This window comes from Pinus tabuliformis, chromosome X (genome assembly GCF_031772625.1).
Source record: "Pinus tabuliformis cultivar Carrire ecotype Pingquan chromosome X, CPIR1, whole genome shotgun sequence".
Lineage (NCBI taxonomy): Eukaryota > Viridiplantae > Streptophyta > Pinopsida > Pinales > Pinaceae > Pinus > Pinus tabuliformis.
In genome coordinates, this window is record NC_142308.1 from 1,353,447,598 (window position 1) to 1,353,451,334 (window position 3,737).

The 3,737-nt window shown below is 39.8% G+C and overlaps 1 pseudogene; it reads left to right on the plus strand.

Moving 5' to 3' along the window:
* The first annotated feature begins 1,231 nt into the window (after positions 1–1,231).
* LOC149145100 (sugar transport protein 7-like) lies at positions 1,232–3,379 on the plus strand (annotated as a pseudogene).
* Positions 3,380–3,737: the final 358 nt, after the last annotated feature.

Genomic DNA, 3,737 nt, shown 5'->3' on the forward strand with positions numbered 1-3,737 from the left:
ACTAATTCCCATAAATCTTGAGAGATAAATAAATCTCTCATGGTTATTGACCAGTAGTCATAGTTCTTCCCATTAAACTGTGGGAACTGGGTGTTAAACATACCCATGCTAGTGCTGGTGCTAGCCATTCCTTGCATTCTCAACTATGCTTCAATTTCTTAACTGTGTATCTTAAAACACTGACTGCTTCAGCAGTAACAAAAAGAAAACTTTGAGGAATACCTGAATCTTTTGTTGACTGAGTCTTCACTCTGCTGGAGAAGATTTACTGCTGCAACAGAACTCATTTCTTCAACTTCTTGAACACCTTCAAAGAGCCTAAACCTGCTCTGATACCACTGTTGGGGATTTTTTTGGTAAAATCCCAAAAACAAATAAAAACTGAACACACAGAGACAATGCTCTGTTTCCTTCTCTCCTCAAGATCCTTTGCACAGGGAAGCTTTTAAAAAAATTGTCTGAGAACAGAGTATTACACACCCAGAAAATGATTTCTATTCATTAAAACAAAATGTCTGATACATATTCATCCTCTTTTACTGAGAGGGATTCACCAAAAACAACATTCAGCCAATAAAATATTTACTCTGTCTCCTCCTGAGTATTTACACTGCTGGTGTGTAAAAAATCATTTACATTTACTGCTGTAAAACCCCTTTTACATTTACTGGTGTAAAACTATTTTTACACATACTGCTGTAATTTTTTTTTTACATATGCAACTCCAAAAAAAACATTATATGTCTGCTCCACTTCTCTGCATATCACAAAAATAAAATACAGTCATACAAAAACTCTCATTCTTCTTCTACGCATTGCTATGCGATATTCGCTCCTTGCATCATAAAAAAAGTCAACACATAAAAAGCTTCTAATACATATGCGTTCCCATTGTTTTTTCAGCTTGCACTGCTGTGCAAAACCAACGTTTTTATGAAAGGTCAACTCGGTTTTTCGCTGCAGCCAAAGGAACATTACAACATCCAACATTTACATTTTTTTTGGCTCATTATATGAAAAAAAACTAAAAAAAACGTATGTCAAAACAAAACGAACAAACTTAATTACCTTACGTGCTGTAATATAAAAAAACTTAAATGCTTTACCAACTTTCTACGACCATGTTTAAATTCGATTTAATTCTTTTGCAGAAGGAACCGGCGGTCAACTGTTTGAGTTTACTCCACGCAAGGTTAATTAATGCTGGCTCGAATGCAGGTTTGGTTGATGGATGGCGGAGAACAATCAGGCAGATCGGACGGTGGTGGAAAATTTCGGGAGCCATTTTACGCTGAACTTTAGGCTCCGAAATGTCAATCCTACTTACGTATATGGAGGACCACGCGGCAATATTTCATTGTATCAGAGTTCACTGTACGGAAACTACTTTGTGATCAAAGGCGGTCTGATATGCTCTGGTGGTTTTGCTGAGCGATTTTGGGTGCATTAACTGCTGCTTTACGGGTCCACTAATGTGCGGTTGAAATTACATTTTCAACATTCTTGAATATTCCTGGTTCTGTAGAGCCTGATGGCGGGAGGTTCTGTGCACGCAGTGGCAGTGGGAGTGTCACACGAAAGAGCACAGCAATACCATGGCCGGGTAACGCTCTACGTCGTTATTGCGAGCATTGTTGCAGCTATTGGCGGATCCATCTTCGGTTATGATGTCGGGATATCTGGTATGTATATCTGGAGGTACCAGTTTCATCTGGAGGTACCAGTTTCATCGTAGGCGCTTTTCTGAAAGCCAGTGCCGTGAATTTGGCAATGCTCATTTTGGGGCGCATTATGCTTGGGGTCGGAATTGGCTTCGCAAATCAGGTAAATAAAAATAGCTAGATTAGATTTGCGGGTAACCAATGATTTAGTCGTTTGTCTTTGAAATTCAACTTAGAATGACTCGGGATTCCAGTTCCACTTAGAATGACTTGGGTAACCTAACCTACACAGAGGTTTTAGTCTGAGCTTTTAGAACGAACCAATTGGGTTTGAATTAGACTTTTTTAATAATAGTTTGGATCTGAATCATGACGTGAGAACTCTGCAGAGTTTTTTAATAGTTTGGCCGAAATGGGTTTGCAGAGTTTTTTATTAATTTAAATTTGAATGAATTAATGGGTTGACAGATTTTTATTTTTTGTTTCAAGGCCGTTCCTCTGTACCTGTCAGAGCTGGCTCCTCCAAAACTCCGCGGAGGACTCAATATGTTGTTCCAATTGGCCACAAAACTTGGGATTTTCACAGCAAATTTGGTTAATTACGGCACTCAGAACTTAACACCGTGGGGATGGCGTCTTTCTCTGGGTTTGGCTGCTGTTCCTGCACTTTTGATGACAGTTGGAGGGATGTTCCTTCCTGAGACTCCCAACAGTCTGATAGAACGTGGCCGTCTAGGCGAAGGGAGAAGACGAGCGGCACCAACCATGTAGATGCAGAGTATCAAGATATGGTGGATGCCAGTGAACTGGCTAACGCCATCGAACATCCATTCAGAAATATTTTTGAGAGGAGGAATCGGCCACAGCCAGTGATGCCCATCTGCATGCCCATGTTTCAGATCTTGACTGGAATCAATTCCATATTGTTCTATGCCCCTGTTCTTTTCGGCACGTTGGGCTTTGGTGCAAATGCTTCCCTCTATTCCTCCGTTTTGACCGGAGCTGTTCTTGTACTTTCCGCCCTCCTATCAATTGCAACGGTTGACAAGTGGGGGCGCAGACCCTTGCTACTTGGTGGTGGCATTATGATGATAGTATGTCAGGTATGAGAGAGGGTTCGCACGTCAGGTATAACCAAGGCTTCCAACATAACATGCCCATGCCATGCCCAGCAGCAGAATATGGAGAGAGTTTGGGCTTTTTTTTTTCGCATTCTTGCTGCTTTGCTTTCTGCTGGCTTCATTAGCAACAATATTATCTTCTTTTTTTCGCAGGTTTCTGTTGGCATAGTCTTGGCCCTAAAGTTTGGAGGAGACCAACAACTATCCAAAGGATTCTCAGCGTTGTTGGTAGCAGCCATCTGTTTATTTGTGGCTGCATTTGGGTGGTCATGGGGTCCTCTTGGATGGACTGTGCCCAGTGAAATTTTCCCACTGGAAACACGCTCTGCTGGACAGGCCATATCTGTCTATGTAAATCTCCTCTTCACATTTGCAATTGCACAATCCTTTCTATATCTTTTATGTACGTTCAAGTACGGGATTTTCCTCTTCTTTGCAGGCTGGATTTGTATCATGACTGCCTTTGTATACTTCTTCCTGCCTGAGACTAAGGGTGTACCCATTGAAGAAATGATTCTTGAATGAAGAAAGCACTGGTTTTGGAAGAAAAACGTTCCATGTATGGATGAGAAGGTGATCAAGCGGCCATATGGGTGATTGAAATCAAGAAGACTAATTTAATTTGAGAGTTTGACTCCTCTAATTTATTGTAATTTGAAAATTTATTCGAGAATTTATTTCCACGACATATCATATATCTAAAATCTCATCTAAGTAGTTTCTTTTCTTTTATATATGGTAAAAATCTGCATGTCCATGTAACAGCTCAGTATATTTATAAAATGATACGCATCGAAATACTTTTATATATGCACTGGCACTTTTATACTTGAGCGTCTATAAAAATACCTCTAAATATAAGTTAAGGATTAAAAATGCATGTGCCAATATGTAAAATGTGATTCATTATATAGAAATATACATGTATGTGTGTGAATTGCTTTTATGCAACAGT